Here is a 23,526-nt window from a genome sequence, read left to right on the forward strand (position 1 = left end):
AAGGACCCTACTGAGCCAGGTCTGAAATCCTCCCAGTCAAGTATCTCCAACAGTGGCTGAAAGAGGGAAGAGCACAAAAACAGGACCACTGTGTTGGAGCACTTCCTCTGAGCACTCTTCTAGCCTCCAGTGATGTGTGGCTGAGGGACCTTGTGCTAGAAGATCTGTTATACATTTCATAGGTCTCTATGGATTTGTTTCTTCCCTGAATTTCTCCAGCGGATTTTTGAAGTCAGGGAAAATTTTGAGATTCACAAAACCTCACAGTGGCGAGTTCTGCAGCCTAAACATGCAGTGTGCAATGCAAGACCTCCTGTCGTTTGTCTTGAACCTGTTACTTTCTGGTTTAATTTCCTGACCCTTGATTCATGGATGGGAAGAGACAGTTAACACCTGTCCCCTCTACCCTTCCTGTGTCATCCATGGTTTTATAGACCTGTCTCATTTTATGGTCTGTATTGTTTCTTTTCCAGTAGCCCTTCACCTTTCATCTTTCCACATCTATCACCTGCCTCTTTCTTGGCTAAGGCAGTACAGCTTTATAGTGACAGAAGGACATGGGGCATTGCTAGGTGGGAAGTGACATCGCAGAGACGAGCTGTGATAGGTTCCACACAGGTGAAGACTTTTATGTCAGCTGCAGTGGCATGGTGTAAGAGGAGGTGAAGAAGCCGGGCAAAAACTCTGAGACGAGTTGAGAGTGCCTTTGGCCATCGAGACAGGACTGGGCAGGATCCTAGGAAGCTTGAAAAATAGGAAAGGGAATTTTGAAGTAGACCTCAGGATGTGGGGGTAGCTTCTCTGAGTGTGGGTGGTGGTTGTCAGCACAGGCAGGAGTTGGGACTAGTCAATACAGAGCGAGGGAATTGAAAGGCCAGAGTTGATGGAGATCTGATTTGGGCTCGCACTGAAGGATGGTCAGATAAGCAGATCGATGGTGGGACAGTCTGTAGACACGAGGGTCTTGGGAAAATATGGCTTGGATATTCTGCTGGTGTGATGGGCAGTGGAGGAGAGTGTGAGAAGAAGCTAAGAGGATGTGGACTTCCTATAAGGAGGTTCTCAGGCTTAAGCACAGCACAGGGACATCTTGGCCCACTTGAAAGTCAGATCCCAGGTCAAGACTAGGCTCTTCTATAGCAGATCGAGAGATTTAGCAACAAAACCCTCACCAAAAATAAGATTTTCTCATATTTCCTGGCTAGCTGAGACCCTCAGCCAGGTGATGGGGAAAAGATGAATAAAAATGAAACATCAGCCATCTTGTGAGTGGTCTTCAAACAGAATAGATTCAGAGGGAGGAAACAGGCTCATGCCAGGAAGAAAAAGGCCCTGGTGGGGTGCAACAGCCTTGTGATATTGAGGGTACAGGGAAAGAAGAAGGTGCCCTCAGTAGCTGTTTGGACCTTTCTTACAGAGGAAAACTGTTTTGTGTAACCTTTGAATTAAGGGCTGTAGGGGACAGAGATGAGTGGTGGAAAGTCTGCTTAGATGCTATCAAATGTGACCTGGGCCGGGACAGGCAGCAGAGAGAGTGAGGGACAGGACTGTCAGCAAGGGGAGGAGATGAGAGGAGAAGTTTGGTATGAAGGAAGGAGCGAGGGATGAAGGCAGAAAGGCCTGAACAGCATCAGAAGGAGAGACAGTGGTGGTGAGATCTCTGTACCAGCCATTTATGCCTCAAGATTTCAGTCTTTGCTCCCCACTGGGTGCCTCTCATGGGACAAGGAGCTCTTCTCCAGCCCCAGCAGCCTGTTCCTAGCCTGGTCACCCCACAGCACAGTGCAGCTGCCTCACTCTTCCTTACAGACCAAGGAAAGAAGTGGGACATGTTGTATTACACCATGTGTGTATAGAGCTTTTCTGCCAGTAGTCAAGTGTGGAGATGGTGAGGGAGAAGGTATTTTTTCTGCCTCCCCTCTCACTTTCTGTCCTTTTCTTCCGTCTCCTCCCCCATGCTGGTTGTAACCTTTCTTCCCTTCCCTGTCTGCTCACCTGACACCGGCTGCATCCTGTGTCTCTGTTTGTTTTCCTTTAATCCATGCGATGGATCAGTGACAGACCCCTACTGTAATTTTTTAAATCAAAGCCCTTTATCTTGAATTGAGCAAGGTCAGGGGAAGCTTCTTAAGGCATCGGTTGTATTTTCTAACTCTGCCTCAGAGCAACTTAAAGGATGGCTCAACAGGATTAGTAGAAAGCGCAAGATTGGACAAATGGATTTGGCAGGGGCTGGCTGGTGGGCCTGGGGGAGCGGGAGCTTGCTGTGCCGGAAAGTGGGAGAGCTGGGCTCTGCTCAGGGCCTCCATCATTTCCTCTGGGCACGTGAAGGCAGCTGGGCTGATGCTGAGCACCGTCCTGACTCTGCCCTGGGAGAGAGCATCCTCAGCTCACAGCACCGCTCTCTGCTAAGCAAGGCTCCTTAGTGCCGTCCGGGTGCTTTAGGGCCACGGCACAGGGGATATCGCTCTGCGCTCCAGGGATCGTCGCCCCCAGCGCAAGCATCTCTGCGAAGCCTCGAGGGACGCGTTGAGCACAGCAGAGCCATGTGCAGCTGGAATAGCGCGGGTCAGGCCCCAGGAACAAGGCAGAATGCCACTCCCTGCAGGTCCAGGTCCCCATGGCAAGCTTCCCGCTCCCTCCCCAGCCTGCTGGGTGCTGCTGGAGGTGTGAATTATCAGTCCAGAGGCGCTGTCGTTAGACCCTGCTTCTTTGGCTTGGCTTCTTCTTCTTCCCTCCCTCCCCTGTTTTGTCTCATGCTTTTCCGAGCGCGTGTTTTAAAAGAAAGTGTCAGGCTTGCGGGGTGGCAGAAGGGCAGCAAGCCACACGCGAGCTCTCCTCGCACAGCCTGGCTGGCACACAGTGCAGCCCCCACCAGTTTGTGGCCCTTGCTCCCCCCTCAGTGCCTCGCTGCTGCTGGCAGCACCAGTTCTCCCCTCCTCTCACCCAGGGCATCTCCTTCCCGGGGAGAGGGTCTGCACCAGGCTGCTCCTTCACTTGTGACAACCAAGATGATTTGACCGGCCGCCTGCGCACTCAGCCACCAGCCTGTCCCAAGAGGCGCCTGTCCCTTCCCCACCGCACTGTGAACCTGCACCAAGCAGAAGCCCTGGTCCATTTATTCTCTCATCCCTCCAGTGACTGCTTCCCTCCCTCGCCCGAATCCCTCTGTCCTGTACTGGGTACTCAGTGTACTGGGGCTCAGTGGTCAGAAAGGAGTCTCCTGAGGAGCATCTCCCCTGGCTGCAGCCAGCTACTACAGCCAGTTCCCCACCAGGCAGACACCCCCTCCTTCCACATTGTGTTCAAGGGCATACGCCCACCGTGTTATCCCATGTGCACACATACGGCAGCGTGAGTCAAATGTTCAAGGGGAACGGAGATTCACACAACCTTAGCCTTTGCTTTCCCAAGCCTCCCAGAAAGATGGGATGGCTGGATTAACCAGGGACAGGACTGCTCCTCCACAGTGCAAGGATTTCCCTCACAGGGCTTGCTACACTGTCATCCTCTCATTAGCAGGAGCTTCTTTTCCCAAGCAGGTGACGGCTCTCTGTGATCCTGTTTCCTCTCCACCATCCTCCTGCACCAGCCTGGCTGCACGTCTCAGGGCTCATTTTCGGTCTGGGGCACCCCAGCCCCTCTGCGTGTGCTGCCTTTGGGGAAGCTCCCGCCGCTCCCGCACAGAAGAGGATTTACATGCATGGTGGGGGAGAGATGGCCTGGCCTGTTTATTCTTAATGCTCTGTATTATCTCCATTAATAATGCCACCTCTGCCTCACATGCTAATTAAGGCTCAAGATTGTTAATGTAATAGGGAATTTGGGCAGAGACCACACAAGACTGGCTGGATTAAGTTAACCTTATGGACTGTTAATGGATCTCCTGGAGGGGCATTTCTGCCTAATGAGAATCCAGCTTGAATGATAATCAGGGGCTCACTCTCTGCATGCCCGGAGGAGCTGGGAAAACTGACAAGGCTGCAGGGCAGAACACGGGAAAGGCATCAGCAGGAGCTGCTCGTAGGGAAAGGGGGAGAAGGGTGCAGGGCTGGGGGGAGAAATCCCAAGGCGAGGGAAGAGTTGGAGTGAGTGGAATGGTGATGGTGGTGGTGCTACACAGGGGAAGCCCCGAACAGGGGCTGAGGCTGGCCCTGTGCTTTTTGTAGTGGGCGTTTAAATATTAACACAAAGTGCTATTTTTTGCTGTCGTGATTGCCAGCACTGAAAAGGTCACCCAAGCTACGTTAGCCATGAGCAGGGCTCCTCTCTGGGGAAAAAAAACCTGGGAAGAACCTGGCATGGCTCCCGGAGACCTGCACCGTAGGTCGTGGCTGCTGCTGCCCAGTGGATCAGAGAGCTGGACTTTCCCAGCCTGTTTTGTTGTACAGTGTGGGGAGAACGTCGGGGAAGGGACCTGGCTCTGAGCACTCTTACGCGTAAAGAGTACGCTGCCTTGCTGGTGAGCAACAAGGTGAAAGGCTGGGTCGCTATTCAGAAGAAACATGGAGATAAATTAAAGGGGATAAAATTGAGCGTAGAGGCTAGGCATTCAGTGTATAGGGTTGGGTGAAGTCTGGGGATAGCGCAGGTTCAGGATTGCAGTTAAGGCAAAACAGATGGACCTTAAGTTTTAGGCTGCATTTTTAAGGCAAACCTGTGAGATCCTGGGTCTAGATCGAAACTGGGTCTTGCTGGGAGCCCGTGAAGTCTTCCAGGGAAGGCGTGCATATTTTCACATCTGGCTCCTGTGTGCTAGTTTTGTCCTCCAGAGGGAATAGATGCAGACTAGGATATAGGGCAAAGGCAAAGCCTGAAATGGAGGCCAGTTGTTTGCATTTCAATTTGGGGAGTCGAGTAATTTAGATCAGCCCTTGAACAAACATGTAGAGCTGAGGGTAGGATGTTTGGGAGGAAGGTAGTGATCTGCGGCACTGGTTAAGGGAATAAAGAAAGGGCTTTGGGCTTTTCTTCTTGGTCAAGTCCCACTGCCCCAGGAGGTGCTTCAGGTGAGCAGGCTTCGTGCTTTGGATCCTAGCCTGGAGGTTACTCAGTCCATGTGGGATCTGGCCAAAGATTTAGCTGCCTGATGTGGGAACGATGACAGAGCAGCTAAGATGTGTGGCTCTGGCTCCAGAGGTGTGAGTTTGAGCTGTGCTGCCTGCAATTTGTGCGAATGGTTTCTTATACCAAACCCAGCTGTGGGTGATTCTGGCTGGGGAAATGAAAGTCAACCAGGTGTCACCGTAGCTTCCGGAGCCTCTCTATATTCCTAGCTATAGGGACTGCTGCTTCCTAACTCTGTTACTTTGAATTGCCTTCTCTGAGCCGTGTCACCTTTACATTGCCCATGGCTTGGATGTGAGCCATGAGTCCAGTTTGTGGTGCTCAGGGTTTGGGGGTGAAAGTTTGTGGCTTTCTGATGCAGTTCCTGGAGGTTGGAAATGGGTGACAAGGACATGGAAAGGGAATAGGTCCAGTTCAGGTTGCCCAGCGAGGTTTTTCTTCATTTTCTGGCTCTTGGCATGGGAAGATAACAGGGAACTCCAAGGAAAGAAGTTCCCTGCTGTGAGTTGGTGTGTGGGGGTTGGTTCCTGGGGCAGAGTGTGCTGCTGCCAGTGAGCAAAGGGAACTGAGGGAAGGCAAAAAAGGAAAAACAGGGACCAGGAGGAGAGGCAGGGCAGGAGCCAGATGGACAGTGGCTGTTCCACCCAGAGAGGGATCCCGTCCCCGTAAACCTGTACGTACCCAGGAGTGCATGCAGCACGTGTACAGTTACCATAGTTTGTGCTGTTCTTACAGCGTTGCTTTCGCGAGGACGCTCACTCTGCAGGTGCGCAGTAACACATCGGTGTTGCACAGAGCCAAAAATGCTGCCACACACACACAAATGTGCAAACCCACAGAAAACACATCGCTCCCTGTGACACCTCACAAACGCACTGATGTTTTGCAGCATAGAACAGATTCGCACACGTATGCACTGTGGACCTTGTAGTACAGCACTCGGATGCACACACATATGCATACATGTTCCATGCATCAACACCCGGAGTCCACTGCCCACAGCAGGCACATGCACAGCACCAACACACAGATGCTCACCAGAAGGCACACATTCCTGCACACCCATGTGCACACAGGACACCACATTGTCCATATTGCCCCCTTTCAGCATTATCCCACGTAGATGGATTCACTCATGGCAACGCTGACAGGCACATGTGGTTTTGTGTCTTCCAGGTTCCCTTGCTTGCCAGCACAAAACAGGCATGTGAAGGTGAGATGAAACGCACCCCTTTGAGATGAGCAAGATGAAAACCACACTGATGTACACGTGCAAACACGCATACACATCCCCCTTGGCTCCTGCCTGCCTTACTTTTCACTCTCCATTTTCCTTTGTTTAGCCAGTCATGGTGCTTCTTCCATGCCCCTGAAGCGCAGGAGCAGATGGTTTGGAGGTCAGTTTAGTATGATGGTTCCCTTTCCCCGCTAGCTGCTTAGCTCAGTGCTAAGTATCTCTGAGATGAAGATCCTCCTTGCCTACCCACACATGACAGCTCTGTGTTACCTCTCAGCACCTATTAGAAATCCTGAGTCCAAAAGCCTCTTTAGATTGCCCTCATGACCGTACTTTAACCCACGTAACACTTCAGGCCATGGTGGCTTTTCCAGGTTTGGTAGCATCTGTTAGCTCTGACCAAATGAGGCAACTCCATCTCCACTCTGCTCTGTACACTTGCCTTGCTGAGGCCCAAATGACTCTCTCACTTGTCCCCTTTCAGCCTGCATTATTCATCTCCTCTAATGCACAATGGATGTTTGTGGGAACAGGCATGCAGGTACAATCGAGCACAGTGCCGAGGAACCGACATTCCAAGCAAGCTGAAATTGCCTGGGTGCAAGGGCTGAGTTTAGCTGAGAGAGAGGAAATTTTTACTCCTTCAAAGCACTTCTGAAAAGTGAGTGGTGGCAGTGGCGGAGGTAGAGGGGAAGAGGGGGTGGTTTGGAGGGGTTGAGGTGGTGGCGGGGGCTTCCCCACATGTTTCTTCTGGCTCCTCTCACGCTGCCACACGAACGTGCGTGCGGTGGCGTGCGTGGGAAGGTGGGAGCGCTCTGGGGGAAGGTGTGAAGTAGGTGGCTTGGGGGAGCGGAGAGTTTGCCTGCCTGAGTAACGGTGGGGAAGGTGTACTTGTGTGCGCTGGGAAGGGGCTGGGGGGGTGTTTGGTGAAAAGCTGTGGAAGAAGGGTGTTGGGGAGGGTAGGGAGTTCCTGGAAAAGGCTATGGCAATGTACGCTTCACTGCCTTACACTGAGGTTGGAACCAGTGCCCCTCCAACAGCACAGGACAAGAGCTTGTGGGACTCCTTCCTTTTTTCCTGAGTTCTCTAGGAGTCAGGGATAATCTGCTTGCTCAGGAGTTGTTCAGAGAAGGGCTAGGAAGGCTTGTGAGTCCGGCTGGGGCTAGACCCGACTGCAACCCCTGCGTTGCCTGTGTCCAAGCCACCCCTATGCCAGCCCCTTCGAGTGTATCAGCTCTTCATTTTGTACCTCTGCTGGTACCCACTGCTCCAGTGATCCCAGTGCAGACAAGGACCCCCGCATCACATGCCTGCAGTTACACCTGCGCTCAGCTGCTTTTCCCCTGCCAAAACGCCATGCTTTCCCGTACCTCTCCCATTTCCCCAGGGCACACAGCTACATGTGCTTGCCCTGATGCCGAACCCTGATTGCTCTCCGCCATCTCTCCTAGTATCATGCTGTGACACTCCCAAGCTTGTAAAACAAGACCGGCAGAGCGCTCACCGTGCCATCTCTGGTGCTGGGCCAATCTTCCCTCCTTCCTTCACCCCTTCTTACCCACCTCCTGCATCTCCTTGTCTCTCTTGGGGCCTGGGGAAGCTGGTGGCTTCCTGGCCAAATCTCTGCTTCCCATAAGGGTTTATGTACTTCTTTACCATGCTTAGGTTTTGCAGTCACATCCTCTTATGCCACTATCAGCCAATTTTAGACCATTTGGGGCTGGTAGGACCTTGCACTCTTCTTTGCATGCAAATTATGCACATCCAACATCAGAAGAAAGGAGGAAAGCAGAACGGATGAGTGTGGATGCTTTTCCAGGCTTTCTGCTCCAGAGACTTTGCCCCCAGGAGCTGCAACGTGTGTCAGTAGACAGATGCATGGGCTTTGCTGGGAGACAGTAAAATGGGTAGAACTAGAGAAAGTGCAAAAAAGAGGGATGATTTCAGAGATGGAGGCAGTTTAAGCAGAGTTTGTGTGGCAGGGGTATGTGTGTGTGTACATGCACTCGTGCAGGTGTATGGAATAATACAGCTGCCTCCAAAGTGAGTTCCAGCTTCATAACTTCTCAATGATGTCATTTTTTTGGGGGGGGAGGGGTGAGTGATGCTATCTGTCTGTATTTCATGTGTAGTTTGTGTTTGTCTGCCTGTGTTGGATGTTGATGAGTATTTGTGTTTCCCATGTGACAGAATATGGCTGGTGTTTGATGATGCTGGGGCTAGCGTTTAGGATCCAGAAGGATGCTATGCCACTGTGTGGGCTGAGTTAGGTAGGTAACACTATCTGATGTGATCAGTTTGTATGCTGCAGGCAATTTGTAAGCATAGTATATTTGTGTGCGATATGCAGCCAGTGGTGCTTGCTTGAGTTATGTTCCTAAGTGCGTGAGGTTGTTTTATGTGCTTTTGTTTTCTTAGAGATGTGTGTGATAGGCTGGTGTGCTGTTTGCAGTGATACAGATGTGGGGGTGTGTGTGTACCTGGCACTTTTTTCTGGTCTTTGGTATGGAGGTGGGCTTATTAAATGATGTGCATTTGTGCAGTGACAGTTACATATAAGTGTGAGGAGTTTGTGTGCGGCAGCTATGTTCGGATATTTAGCACTGCATGTGTGCAGTGGTCAGTATATAAATGTTTTTACGGTGCACTCCTATGAGTGGTGGTACAGGCTGGGTGGAGTTGATGTGGTTGTGTGATGGTTGTCTGAAACATCACGTATGCATGTTAATACAGCTGTGCAACCCTGTCGGTGTGGGATGTATGTGAAGAAGAGAAGCCCCTCACCCTTTGGAGGAACTCTGAATTTTTAGGGGATGTATGCAAGGCGGTGCGTGGGAGTATGAAAAGGACGGTGAGAGTGTGCGTGCGTGTGTGTGTGTGTGTGTACATCACGTGTGTAGCAGTCTGAGTGTGAGCAGCGTGCCTGAGGGGGGCACGTCTGGGTGGTGTGAACAGGGCTGGGACGTGGTGTGTCTGTCTGTGTGTGTGCAGCCGTGTGTGTGGGCACACTTCACCTTCTCCCTGTGCAGCTCCGTCAGCACCTCGCCCTGCGCTGGGCCAGGTGCTGTCTCCTTTCTGTGTGTAGTGGGACAGCTAGGCTCTTAGGATACAGGCCACCCTCTTTCCATCCTTTAAATGTCTTTCCATTTGTCTGTCTGTCTGCTCCGCTGTCTGTGTCCAGTTGTCTGTTCCCATAATCACCGATACGCCCTGACTAGCTCACACCCCACTCTGCCTGTGGACTCAGCAGCTGTGCATCTCTCCGTCCCTCCCACACACACACACACATTCACACACACACACACACCCTGGATCTTCATCTGTGGTATATTCAGTTGCCATTGGAAACCTAAGAAAGAAGTGAATCTACCCTCCAAGTCTTAAGCTGGTGGTTTTTTTTCCCTTTTTTTTTTTTCCCTCCCCTTTCCTCCTCTCCTCACAGAAGGCGAAGTCGTTCGCAATGAATCCATGGCAGCTTCGATCGAGCGGTGAGCTGGAGCACCTACTTGCAGGCCGCTCCTTGATGTGACTGAGAGGAAGAGAGGCCTTTCCCAGCACTCGCCGAAGAGAGCAGATCCCTGGATTTACCTCCCGCGCACCCGGGCACCCCCAGCACAGGCACGGCGAGGTAAGCCAACCTCGGCACCTATGTCTGTGCGCCACTCTCCCTCCCTCCCTCCCTCCCTGGCTGCTCGTTCCCCAGAGGTGCGAGGGAGGGGAAAGGCAGGGGGTTTCTGCTACGCTGTGAACAAAATCCAGGCTTTCATCAGGCCTCCCCCCCTCCCCCCCTGGCCCCGGTAATGGAGAGGTTCTCCCCCCCTCCGACCCCTTTTCCTGGCAGCTCTGCGTGCCTGTGCAGGGAGGGGTTGTTTGGGGAGCAGTTGTGGGGGGAAGCGCTGTGGGTCCCCCTTGTGCGCGTCCCCTCCTTTCCCATCCCTCCCGTGGCAGAGACACCTGTCTGCTCTTCTCCCTACGGCATTTTCCTCCCCTCTTCCCCTGTATTTTTTTTTTTTGGGGGGGGAGAAGGGGCAGCCGGGCTGACGCTGCTGCAGCCAGCAGCATGGCTGGGCTCCCCTGCCCTGGCCTGGGTCCCCGCGGGGACGCAGCTCACAGCGGAGCAGGAGTGGGCACCACGCTGCCGGGAGTGGGGCACGCAGGGGGTGGCGGTGGAGGTGTTCCCCCTCCCTCCTCATCTCACGGATATTTTGGGTATCCAGATTCCCCAAGGAGGGTGCTGGCCTCCATTTCCTAGCCAGGTAGCTCCTCTGAATACCCAGCCCAGCCTGGCACAGCTTTTTGGGGTGATGGGCACGCTCTTTGTCACTGCTTATCTGCTGTCCCCTGGTGCTCCTGCCCAGCTGGAAGGGATGTTTTCCTGCCGGAGACAGTGTGTTTCATAAGCTGGGAACGCCGTGTGCCCTGCACAGGCAGTGAAGGGGCCCTGTGCTGAGCCTGACCCATTTTGGGGCCCAAAGCTCTTGGGAGCACCTGAAAGGGCCTCCTGCCGCCTGGGGCTGCCCTCGGTGCCCCTTTCCCCGGCTCCTCGGCGGGGAAGGCAGGGAGATCAGCCGCACTGCTTCCATGCCGTGTCTCTGTGCTGCTGGAGCTGCTGTGGCGCGGGGGGACGGGAGGGGAGAGGGGAGCAGCTGTTTCTCCCGTCGCCTGGGCAGGCCCAGACGCACTGCTGGCCCTCGAGGAGCACGGGGCCTGCCTGGAGCTGCTTTCCCCCAGAATAAGACCCCGAAGCAACAAGCTGCTGGCGAGGCAGCGGGCATCCTCAGAGGAGAGGATTTCAATGGGGAGGTTTTGGGGGGGTTCACACCTGCCAGGCCGTGGTTTCAGGGGGGTTCACACCTGCCAGGCCGTGGTTTCAGGCTCTGCACAGACTCTGGCAGATGCTGCCCTTTTCAGAGGCGGATTTCGGGGGCTGCCGCGTTTCTCCCAGGGGAAGGGGCCGTCAGGGCCCGTGCTGCAGCGCGGCCCTGGCAGTGGTGCTTGTGTGGTGTCCCCCTGAAGGAGGTGACAGGTTGGTTCACTCCTGCCCAGGTCCCATCTGGTGGTGCTGGCAAGGAGAGTGCATCTTCCAGTGCATCTCCCTGCTGCCACCGTGGGACCTCCCCAGTGTCCCCCTCTCCAGCCGCCCCGACACCTCCCCCTCCACCCAAAGCACTGCCTTCAACTTCTGCCTGGTGGCACCAGCCAGTTTTCTTCCTCTTTTGGGGTACCCCTGAGCCCTGCTTTTCCCTCTTTCCTTCGTCACTCCCTCTCCACGTCCCATCCCTCGTGACCCCTCAGTGCGCACCGTGCTGGGTCGGAGCAGCTTTGAGCAGCCTCAGGAAGGGCTGATGTTCCCTGGCGGGATTGTTTCTGGATGCTGCTGCCAGCTGACAATATTGTGAAATGATCTTTTGCCCCGTGGTTCACACCCTTCAGCATGCGCGTGTGCGTGTGTTGCGGGTGACAGAATGACTGTAGCATTGTTGATGTGCACTCTTCCCCTTGGCCAGGGCCCGGCAAGGAGCATGACCATGCAGTCGCTCTTGGTTTCATTATTCGGGAGTTCACAGAAAGCAAGCTCCTCCCGGGTGGAGCCTCCAAAGCCATTTGGCATCAGTTAAATTCCTCAGCCCTCTCAGGACATGGCTTTGGCACTGGCTGAGGGTGGACAAGACTATAAATCCAGCTCTAGGGAGCTTGGTACCAGGTCAAAACTGCTGCAGCTACACGGTTGAAAATGCTGATCCAATATGAACTCACTCTGCTGCTTCAGATTTGTTTAGAAAACAATGTTGGCTTAACTCTGTACTGGCAAGGTTTATGTTGCATTGGGTATTATCTGTCTGCACCACTCTAGCTTGATGCTGGCTCGAGTGTTGTTTGTCCTTCCACATCTGGCACGCGCTCCGGATCGTGTGTGCTCTGGCTAATTTGACAGATGCAATTGCGTGCCGCAGCCAGCCTGGTTCAGTCCCTCCTGTCGGGCAAGCCGGTTTGAAAGAGGGTTGAATTACAGACTTAGCAGGGAGCAAGCAAGCACCAGGCAGCTGCCCTCCCCTTTTAGGAGTTACAACAGCCCTTGTCTGCCTGGTGCCTTGAGAAGTGATGCATGGCAAGGCAGAAACCCAGCTTTCTGCAGCTCCATCTCTCCTACAACCACCCCAGGTCCAGGGAGATCCTAGAGAGACAAGTACGTCCTCTGGCTGGTGGCCACATCTCTGCCTGGCTCTCCCTGAGGGTTTTTGAGTGGTGTCTCGCACGCTGCCCTGGAGACCGTGTGCGCGGGGACAAGAGGATGACGCCAGCTGGGAGGAAGGCAGGCATCGCGCCGAAGAGGAAGGGGAGGGAAGCGTTGTCTCAGCAGGAGGACGTTGCTCTCCAGCCCTGAACACCCCACAGCCCTGTGGTCACTTCACAGGGCCTGGAGGGGCGTTATCATTCCTCACAGGACCATGTTGGCAGAAAATGCCAACAGAAGCCAAGACAGCCCCATTGGAGGCAAGTGCTCACTGGGACGGAGTACGAGCACAAACCCTTACTGTTACGCTGCAGGGACTTTTTCCAGATCTGTCACTCAGGTGTTTGTGTTGCTGAGGGAGGTAGTTTTGTTTGCTGGGGAGTAAAAGGGCAGGAAAGTGGTGAAGGGTGTTTCGCCTCATGCTTGAGTGTGGACGTATGAAAGTCTCTTGCGATAAGGAGGAGCATTTGCTGACCAGGTTTTGCAATCTGAAGGCAGCTTTACTTTAAAGCCTGGCAAGATGAGCTTTTGGGGGTTGAAGCCAAGAGATGACACTGCCTACAAAACCTTGTTGCTAAGGACTCCTGAATCCTAGTCCTAGTGAGGTCTCTCAGCAGTCACCATGCTGTGCCTCAGTTTCCCCTACCTTTACATGGGGCAGGCTGTAGCCACAAACGCCGTGGGAGAGGAGGAGGATGGGGGCATGAAGGCATGCTTACTGTTAGCATAGTGCTTCAGGCTGCACAGAGGGATGCTGTGGGGAAAGGGAGGTGCATCCTGCGGACTCTCTGCTGGCATGGCTGCATGCTGACCTTCGCGGGGGGGCTGAATGCTGGAGGAGAATCCATAATGAGCGGGGTGCTGTGTGCCAGGGCTGAGGCAGTGATTTGCTCAAGCCTCTGTTTGTTTGGGAAGAGAAAGGGAGTTTGTGGCTTGTCACTTGGGAAACAGAGTGGGGATTCAGCGGCAGAGGGGAGGCCTCCTGGCTGGGCCTCCCCAAGCAGCTATGCCACGTGTCTGTGTGTGTGTCAGGGGAGCAAAGGGGATGCTGGTACAGACCATGACTGGTGGCCAGCCATCCCCGGCCCCCATCACTTTACCTCCCCCTTGCACCCTGTGCACAGACTGCTGAATGGCCGACACAGCCATGAGATGCACATGCATGTGTGACCCATGCGCGTGAGGAGAGGGAGAGGAGTAAAAACCTTGCTAGAAGAGCAGCTGGCTGGGATTCGTGCTGCCTCTCTGCCCAGCTTAGCACACACACAGTAGCACAGCACAGTCCATGCTGCTTCATCCCACCCCAAACAGGCACCTTCAGCAGGGTTGTGCCTAGCGTGTGGGGCCAGTTCACAGACTGGGAAGTTGTGTTGGGCTATCTCTGGGGATGAAGAGGAACTTCTTCCTCCCCTCAGCTCCTCCCCTGTCTCATCCCTGCTGTGCTTCTTCAGGTGTGAGCCCTGCCTCGTTTCTTGGAGGTGGAGGGAGGTTTCACAGAGAGAAAGGGCATGTAGGGGTATGGAGGGGATGGAAACACTAAGAAAGAGGGAAGACCTAAGAGAAAAAGGGCAGAAGCAGCAGAGAGGGGTGGAAAGGGAGTCAAGAAGAGAGCAACATGTCCCTGTAGTGACAATGTGGTGTGGAAGTCTCTTTATATAGATATTAGGGGCTAGAGTTTGACCTGACTATGTTTGTACTGGGTATGGATGTGGCCTGAAAACATGTGTTAGGAGGATCAGCTCTGCACAAGGGACTGCTCATCTCCCATCCACCTCCTTAATCCAGGTGGAGATTCCAGCCTGAGACTGGATAACCAGCCTGAGATTCCCTTGTCCTGCACTGAGCTGTCTACTCCTGTGCATGTTTCTCTGCTTCTGATAAGGAGGAGGGAGCATGGCTGAGAAACCCCTCCCCATGTCCTCTGTTCTCCTGGCCCTGGCCCCGTGAAGACAGAAGAGGTCAGTGTGCTGCCCCAGCATTGCTGGGAATTGCTTTGCTCTGTACTGGAGGGACATTGGTGAGGTCTTAGAGGGAGCCACAGACTTGCCTTTAGACTGTTCCCCAGGAATACTTATGGCCGCATTACCTCATGTAGGCAATGTCTGCAGGGAATGAATTCAACATGCTATAGGAAGCAGAAGTTTCTCTAAAACTGCCCCATCAACATATCCCATAAGAACTGCATAGTAGCAATTAGATAACAGAGATTTATGGAAGTTTCTCTTCCTCTTTTATGAAACTTACTTAAGTATGTATCTGTCAGGTAAGGTAGGTATGCCAGGTCTGTCATGGGGTAGGTAGATTTCATGCAGATGTTCTGTCATTTTTGATGGGAGTGTGGCCGTTTCCAGCAGCTGGAATGCCAGTGTTGGCTTGCCAACAGTCTTGCAGTTGAACATGTACCCACAAGCTGGTCATGAGTTTACTGTGGGGTACCTGTGACACAAACCTGTGGGTGCTCTTTGCCCATCTTGAGCTTGCTCCCTGTCCCCCTATTGTAGGACCAATGGGCCATGCGGCTTGAAGTCAGTAGCATATCAGGGCCATCAGGCTGTGCCCTGATCTGAACTCCCATGCCTTTTAAAGCCAGCCAGCACGGTGAGAGCTATCGAGAACCAGCCCGGCACAAAGAGAGAAACACTCATATAATGGGGCTACTTATTTGAGTTCCCCAGCATTTCCCATTGCGTTTCATGTCTTGGGGCTGATTCAGTTGAAAGGCAATCAATGGAGCTAACAGCCCAGCATTGTTCTGCTCACCTTCTGATTTACTTCTTTTCATCCTTGCTGGGTTTCATCTCCTCCCAGGTTCATGCATCCCCCAGCACTGAGGTCACTTTCTTTTTATTGCTGTGTACAATCAAGCTAGCTCCGTTCCTGCCCTGAATCTTTTGGGGTCAAGATGGAAATCACTATTCAGCAAGAGACCCAAACAAATGAGCAAAACTAGCCTGGTCGGTCAGAACAGGGTGGAAGTTATCCAAGAAAACTCGCACTGATCAATTCCAGTCACCTCCTGTGTTTAAAGTGACTCAGTATCTCCATTTTTAGGATGTTGCTGGGGAGCTGAAGTCTCTTATGATTTCTCTTATATCAGCTGTCCCTACCAACGGTGTTTGTGAGATTCTTCTCCCGTATCTGCTTAGATGAGGAACTGTTGGAAACCATGCTGGTGTAATAATGGGTGCTGGGACAAAGCCAATCACAAAAAAACCCAAAACCCACTGAAAAAAACCACAAAACCTCCCCCACTTTCCCCGAACAATAAGTTATCAAGTCCAGATGGTTAAATCCGAGAGTTTGGAAGGAGCTTAAGTGATTGAGCTGCTAACAAAAATATGCAATTTCTTGTGAAAAAAAAAGCTACTGATTTGGGGAATTGGAGAAGACCAAATGTTGTACCTATATTTAAAAAAAGGCTCCAGTGATGATCCGGGGAATTAAAGATCAGTAAGCTTTGCATCTGTATCTCGTAAACTGGTGGGAATGATAATTAAAAAGCAATGCTTGAAGACATCTGGAAGATTGTGGCCTGATAGGGCCTAAGCAGCACGGGTTCGGCAGAAGAAAACTGCATCCTGCTAATCTCCTACAACTCTTTGAATGTGTCAATAAAGCAGTGGATAAAGGAGAACCAACTGATATAACGTATTTAGACTTCCAAAAGGCTTTTGAAAGATCCTGCACAAGAGCTGCTAAAGGAGCTAAGTAGTCAGTGAGAGACAAAATATTGACATAGATCAAAAACTGAGTAGGAGACTGAAAGAATGAGGGGATTAAATAGTCAAGTTTCACCATGGCAAAAGGTTAATGTGGCCTCTAGGTTCTCTTCTAAATCCCATGTGATTTACTGTATTGTTTAATGACTTGGAAAGGTGGGAGGAGAGATATGCTATATGAAAATTTGCAGATGAGACAAAGTTATTAAGTTGGCTGTGGCCAGAAAAGGTTGTGAGAAATGCCGGGGAAAGAGAGCTAAGTTAAATGAATGCGCTCTGCGCTGGCAAACGAAACTCAGCATTAAAACGTTCAAAGTAATGTGTGTTTCAGGGCAGACTTGCAACTGTTTAGATACCCCCAAAGGTCCTGGATGAAGGGTATTAGCCAAATGAAAGTGTGGGCGGATGTCAGGGAGCTCTTTGCAGAGCTTTGCCCTGTGTTGTGATGCCCTCAAGCAGGCAAAGTAGCTTTTTAGCTGCAGAGGCAGTGGGTAGGGAGTACTCTGGAAGAGCTGCAGGGCTCTCAGTACACCTGTGGTGCTGTCTAATTTGGAGTTACACGCTGAACCGAAGTCAGACTGTTTCTGAAGGGATGCTGGAGAATTGAAGAGGCTCTGAGGTGAGGCAGAAAGCCTGTGAACACCCCCGGGTGAAGAGATGGAGGAGACAAGGGTTGCTAGCATCAGACAGTGGACTGGGAGCGGTTGTTTAAAGGAAATAAAATTATGCAACTTATGAGTATATCCGTCCTTCCTTGCCTCATCCCACAGGAGTGAGGGATTGCACAGTGAAATTAAAAGGCATGGGATTCCGGTTCACAAGGTTGGGCTGTGGAGCTCCAAGTCATGAGATTTTTTCAGGACCAAGAATTTAGAAAGGTTCATAGCAAGCTTGTGTATTTTTATGGAGAACAAGAATACACAAATGAGCTTTGACTAAGAACGAGCCCAATTTTGGAGCGTGAACCTTCAAGTTCACTCTTCAGAGCCTATATTAACCTGCAACTCACAGCGGCCAATAAGAAAATGAAGATAGGAGCACATTGTCCCTCATCTGTCTGCTTTGAGGTTTTTCCACCTTTTCTCCCCAAAAATCTGATGACATCTTTCATAAGAATCAATGTGGACATCTCTCTGACCTGGAATGGTTGTTCCCCAGCGTGCATCTTACCTTAATAACACCTGCTGGGACATAAGTGAACTTCTGTTCATGTCCCAACTTTTCTTAGCATCACATGTGTTCAGGAGCACCCTCGAGCTCAGGTAAGAATGGGGTCAGGTTCTCTCCTGACATAAACTGGCATAATCATGTCGAAGTCATTAGTAAGAAGCAGGATTTTCAGCCTCTGAGTTTGACCTCAGTTCCAGTGAGAACCAAACAGCACACACACACACATGTACAAAAAATGCAAAGCCATCTAAACTCTTGAAATTGCCTGCGATCAGAAACCTAACCTGGAAAGTTCCCAGACATTCCTGGGAGATTGCCCATGCTTCCACCTCCTGCCTGAACTATGGATGTGGGAATCAGTGACAGAATAACAGGGTGTTGCAGCCTTTCCATTTGCCAGGCCAAGCTGGAGCCCAGAATTAAAAATCCGCTGGGGCTGAAGGGAGAATAGAAATTCCTGAGCCTATAGAAACTCTGAAACCTTATCTGATTATTTCCTCCTCTCTTCAGTGTAAGGAGCCGAGTCTATAAACACCTCCTCCCTGTCCTACAGCATTCCCTACCCAGGAGCATGGTCCCAGTTTTGGAGTTTTTTTTTACTGAATACATGATATAGGGTGCTGAAGTCATTAACAGCTTGGCTAACTGAGTCTGTTCACAGAGTTTGGTTTCTATCTATTTGTGTGTAGCACACACAAATCTCAGACTCCTTGTAAGTATGTCTCCTTCCTGGGCAGCCCACGATGTGTGAGCGGAGTGACTCCTTGTGCAGGGAAATGTTTTTAAGCCAGGAAAACAAACATTGAGGAGCATCTCCGCATGCCGCTCTTTGCTGGATCTTTGAGCTCTCTTGTATTCTTAGAGCTGTGATTTGTTTTGGTGGGTAGCTTGGAGCTAACACCCACTGCAGCTGATGTGGATAGAGGGGGAGCAGCTGGGCTCGCGTCCCAGTGCCGAGAGACCTGGGGTCAATATCGCACCTTTCCACAGGGTTAAAAGCTCCTGTACGGCCAGAGGGAACTTTGGCAGTGTTTCAAAGCTGACATCATCACAGCCCCTGCGAACCTCTGGGGTGGAGGCGACATCTCCAGCACCTTTCCTGGAACCCAGGGGCTGGGGACTGTGGGGGCTGAGAGACGCTGACGTCACCCCTGCTGCGTGCCAGCAACCCCAAGGCTTCAGAGACGGATTGATCACCACTACTGTATTATAGCACCTAAGAAGACCTCTGGGATCGGAAGATGATTGCATCTCTCTGCTCTATTACAGCAACCGATGAACCTCCGGGGCCAAAGGATAAATACACCACCTCTGGAGTATTATAGCATTTAGAAACCTCGCTCACTGACTCACAGCTGTCTTCCCCCCTCCACTACCACGACCTTCAACTTGTCTCAGCATCCAGCCACCTTCTCTGCTGAGGTGTAGCTGGATAATCCCTGTGCTTTTAGATCATTTGGCTGTGTGCAGCACTGAGATGAGACCGCGCTACCTTTTCATTTCTTATGGTACTGGGGAACATCAGTGTTGTGACCCTTTGCTCTATGAGTGCAGTGAGGGACCACTGCAATAGAGCATTTCCACTCCTAATGCAGCAGCTGTCAACCTCTGGTACTGCTCTGCTGTGGGAGATGATCTGCTCTTGCCTACTATAGGGTGGGGGCTCTTCTCACACTGTTAAGGATGTTTCAGAAGACAGCTCAGCACCTGGGAACGGCCATGTCTTATCAGCAACTGTAGCTAACTGACGGGAAGGGGGATACTTTGAACGTTTGGTCAGTGAACCTGGCATTTAGAGAGCACAAATTAATTTCTCAGACACCCTAGAGAGGTGGAGTTCTGTCATGTTACGAACCTGACTCGTAGATTCTGGGGAAAATCCTAAAAGCTTTTGGTAATAGAGGTTTTAGTGAGTTTAATGCCGATGGAATTAAAAGTCTCTAGGCACTCGTCGTGAATGGATTTACATCAGGGAGATTAGAAAAGGGAAAACATTATTGGTGTCCAGGAAACTCAGGAGAGCAGCTGTCAGCTGGTTTAGATGCAAAGTTCCCCAGTGGGCAGGCGCCCTGACAGCCAGGCAGCAGACAGGCGCACACCCTGTGGGGTTGGCTCACACGCTCACGGCCTGGGGACATGTCCCAGGGCCCACTGTGAGTCACATCACCCATGAACTCTCACAGTGGGATGTCTGCACTAGCCAGTTTTACAGACACATCGAATGTGAGCGAATGCAGTGATGGTCTCCCCGTTTTGTCTGGCCTGCTCTTTCTCAAAGACCCATATGCTTCACCCAAGTGCTGCTGACCTTTCCTGGCGTATTCATTATCATTCACTCCAGAGGAGCGTGGAGGAGGAAAACCTGCCTTCCTCCCTGCCTACAGGGACACACCGCACTGGAAGGACTGCAAAACAGTCTCCTCCTGCATGGATGGGCCTTTTACTGTCCCCTTTCTTCCCACCACAAATGCACCTGGCATGTAGCTGTGAAGTGTAACTGTAAAGTGAAGTTAAAGGGGAGACTGGGCAAGAGCCTTATCAGGACCACATCCAACTCATGAAATCCACTGGCTTCAACTTGTCTGGGAGAGTAACCTGGGGAGCCATCACTGTACGTTGGCCAGGTTCTGTTCCTTTTTCCAAGGCCTCAGTGCTTGTCACTGCTGGAGAAAGCATCCTGGGGACAGATGGCCCTTGCTTGTGCTCTTAGATAAGGAAGGCTTGATCCTGGAGGGTTTGGCCTTTCTTGGACTTGCCTGCTGGGGCTGTGTTGCTGAGGCTGTGCTCTTTGCTGAGGGATCATAGAGACAATAGAAGAAAAAACAGCAAGAAACCTACGGGGAGAGTGAGAAGAGTTTTGGCTTTACATGAGCTGGTTATGCTCCTCTCCAGAAGGCTCTGAGAGCCGATTTGTCTCCTGTCCCTCTAGTTATTCCCCTCCAAAGTCCTCATCACTTGTTGGTGCATCTTGTTGAGAGCAGAGATCAGGGTTAATTCACTCTGGCTTTCTCCTTAAGTAGGACATTATCAAGCTGTGGACTCAATTCAAATCCTGCTTCAAAGATCTTTATCTCCTCTGCAGCCTAGGAGAGCTGGCTGGGAGAGCAGGCTTTGCTTAAAGCAGGGAGCTCCCTGCCCCAGGGTAGAGGGCAGGAGGGAGAGCAAGGTGTCTTGCCAGGGCAGGGAGGTGGGTAACCTGACTTTATCACTTAAGTGTTCACAAGCACCGCCTCTCCCAGCACTGCCAAGAGTTACCCTTGCTTTGTAGGGTGAAGATAATGCCCTATCCACAACATACACCAGGGAGCTGGGATTCATGCCACCCCTTTTCTTCCTGTTGTCTCTGGGCGGCTGGGTGGGAGGGGAAGGATGCTGGAGTGGTTGACAGTGCCCTCAAAACAAGGTAGCTGGTATTGAGTACCAGGAGGAGGGCAAGCATGATGTCTCTGATGTCCCTCCCAGTGAGTGGGTAGATGCTATTAGGGGTCCACACAGGAGGAGAAGGAGATGGGAGAGAAGAAGGAGGATGAGCAGTCTCAGTGCCTCCTCAGGGGGCCCTTCTTGTGCTGGCAGGAGGTGGTGGAAATGTGGGGAGTCAGGGAGGGAAGGCGGGGAGGGGGGATGCTCTGCTGGCAGGCTGGCACCCCGCGAAGCGGCAGGGAGTGAGAGGGCACTGTGGCAGACAGCCCTTGTCCCTGGACTCACATTTGTAAGCTTGGAGATGCAGCTAGGCTAGAAGAGAGGCTTTTTAAAGCAAAGCACAAGATTTAGAAGCAAAAATGTTAATATGGTGACTGGCGACACGGCAGTACGTGGTGAGCGATCAGGAGTGATGTCTGGGGAGGAACTGGAGCTAGCCCTGGAGGTGCAGCCTTATCTGTGGTGGGGAAGGGAGTAAACCTATTGCTGTGACCGCTTATCCCAGGAAGGTGTCTGACCTGGCACTGATGAGGATATACTTATCCTGCAAATGTGTTGCATCAGAGCTGCTGGGCATGCAGGCGTCTGCCTTTGGATGGGTACACAGCGAGCTTGGGGCACACCTCTGTGTAGTGCCCCAAGTGCTTCTTCTTCATCGGCACTGACAGAACCTGTGTATCTCAGCAAAGGGAGACACTCCAGAAACCGCTCTGCAACCGGCACTGCAAAAACTTTTTTTGTCCTTCCTGCATCCTGGGTGAAATAGCTTCTATCTCACCATCATGCTTCTTGAGGCACCTCTGTTTCTGTCGGTCTGTCCACCAGTGGAAAGAGAACATTGGTGCAGGTGCCCCCCCGCTTGCCTGACAGCCGTGCTGGCTGTTGTAATAAGCTTATTCAGGCAGGATGTGTTCACTCCCTGTAAACAGTAGTCATTGTCTATTCCCAGGCAGAACGGTGCTTCTGGAGGACATCTAGCACAACTAACTCATCATGACAACCAGCAGCAACTTCAGGCTGCTTTCACAGAGCTGTTTGTGGAGTCACCTCAGCCCTTTAGCACAAGATGTACACTTGCAGTAAGCCCTGCCACCACAGGAGAGAGAGGCTTCTGCTTTCTGCGAGTCGTGGGTCCCTGGCTAACATGTTAGTTGCTAACACGGCAGCTATCAGAGCTGTGGCAGCAGCAATGGATAAGGCAACTTGTGCTGCTGTGAGCTTTTTTAGCAGGCGTGAGATGGGAGAAAGGGGTTCTTCAGCTCAGTGGGACCAGTGAGGGCTTTGCAGCTGTAAGGATGCTATGAAGTTGTCAGCTACAAAAGGCTGTGGTCTTCAGGCCTTGACTTAGATGAGGGCAGGTTCATGAATGCCCAGTGGGGCACACTCACCACTTTCCTGAAGGTGGGAAAAGTTATCTGAGGGCAGCCCCTAGGATTTTCAGGACCTGTCAGTTGTTTTCTGATGCTGAGGAAATCTGACATTTTCCTGTTGGGACTGATGAGCAGAGATTCAAAGGTCTCTCATTTGCATGATTAGCAGTATTTATGCTCATTGTTTTTTCAGGGACTGCCCTGTGTGTGAAACCATACCCTCACCCCGGAGCACTGGGCTGAAGAGAGTATAGTGGAGAGTGAAGGTCAAATGTGCCTTTGATTTATTGCAAGATTACAACATTGCCTGCAAATCCACGTGGATGTCAGCGTGGTTTATATTATCTGCACCATGGTGGTATGTTACATTCTCACAACACGCGAGAGACCGAGAAAGGGCAGACGTTTCATGAGGAGCTGCCTCTGGGCATTGCTACTTTTTTGCTTCATCCTCGGAGTTGGTAAGCCTGGTGGTGTTGCAGGGTGACATGTATGAGGAAACCTGACACCAAGCTGGAGGACCCATGAGGCTGTATCATGATGTAGCCAACAAAGTGAGCTGCTTGCTCTTGCTTTGATGTGCTCGTATGACAGTTTGATGCTTTATTCAAAGCACTGGTTACAACTTCGTTACTCTTCTTTCCCAAGCACTTCGAGGCCAACCAATGTATTAATAAATTAGAGGGATTAAAATAAACATTGCTTTGAAAATCATTAGGCATCCCAAATGCCTGGAAACAAACAGCAGTTGAAGTAAAAATACAAAATGCAAATAGGCTAAGAACTGGGCCATAAAATATTGTAGCCTCACCCTGGGGCAGCTCTGGAAAAGAAAAAATGTGTTTATTCCCTTATCTCTTTGTGTTGGGACAGATGAAGTAGCACTGGGGTACCGTGAATGAGGAATGGTCCCTGCCCCAGTTCCTGCAGTGGTACAGAGCCTGCCCCACCAATGGCCGTACTGGCTGCAGAAGAGGGATGTGGGGAGATGAGGCCACAAGCACCAGCCACAGGGTTGGAGCTAAGGCATGATCTGAAGGCTGCAGACTGGCGACCATCTGGGTGAGCAGCTGTCCTAGGCAGCTCCTTCTGCTGCTCTTGGTCCTGACCCTCGCCCTCCAGGCACTGCATACCCAATTCTCTCCTCCTCTCAGCTCATTGCCTTTCTCACTCCAAGTCCAACTCCTCCTTCCCTCTCTGGAGATCCAGGGACTGTGACAGCCAATTCACACGGCATCCATTTCATTTTCCCTCAGTGGTACCAAAGCCTGTCACCAAATCCTTGCTGGCCACACCAGCAGAGATGCT

The 23,526-nt window shown here is 51.7% G+C and overlaps 1 protein-coding gene across 4 annotated transcripts in view; it reads left to right on the forward strand.

Annotated features, from left to right (window-relative positions):
* The window catches only part of ELFN2 (extracellular leucine rich repeat and fibronectin type III domain containing 2), a 53,969-nt gene that overhangs the window by 7,583 nt on the left and 22,860 nt on the right, over positions 1 to 23,526 (forward strand). For 3 of the 4 annotated variants that reach the window (XM_074579553.1, XM_074579578.1, XM_074579561.1), the window contains exon 2: positions 9,747 to 9,932. The gene's annotated coding sequence lies outside the window, so the exon portion shown is untranslated. Of the gene's footprint in view, positions 1 to 9,746; positions 9,933 to 22,411; positions 22,680 to 23,526 lie in introns of all 4 variants that reach the window. The other variant, XM_074579570.1, reaches the window with a different exon arrangement.

The sequence above is a fragment of the Larus michahellis genome, chromosome 1 (assembly GCF_964199755.1).
Source record: "Larus michahellis chromosome 1, bLarMic1.1, whole genome shotgun sequence".
Classification (NCBI taxonomy): domain Eukaryota; kingdom Metazoa; phylum Chordata; class Aves; order Charadriiformes; family Laridae; genus Larus; species Larus michahellis.